The following is a 355-nucleotide window of genomic DNA, read 5'->3' as shown; positions in this document are numbered from 1 at the left end:
TAGGCGATTCAACTACAGAGTCTCAGCGGCGGCGGCTCTGCATCAGGGCTCGCCACAGGCGAGATCAGGGGGTGTTTTGTTTCTTAGAAGAAATAAAAAGCAGCAAAATAAAAACAAATGAATAAACAAATGAATATAAATCAATAAATACCGTAAAATTTCGCTTATTTTATTGCGTATTCCGCCTACACAGAGTGTGCTTCGGCATCGGCGTTGACCAGCATCACGCCCGAAGGAACTTGTCTAGAAAGGCGTATTTTTTTCGGAATTTTCCGTTCATCTTTTGCGAAAAGGTATATTTTTACTTTAGTTTCAAGTTTCACTCGAAATTCCGCAGAAAAAAACCCAAAAAAAC

The sequence above is a fragment of the Eimeria mitis genome, genomic scaffold (assembly GCF_000499745.2).
Source record: "Eimeria mitis Houghton genomic scaffold, Emh_scaff2151, whole genome shotgun sequence".
NCBI lineage: Eukaryota > Apicomplexa > Conoidasida > Eucoccidiorida > Eimeriidae > Eimeria > Eimeria mitis.
This window is presented reverse-complemented; position numbering follows the sequence as displayed.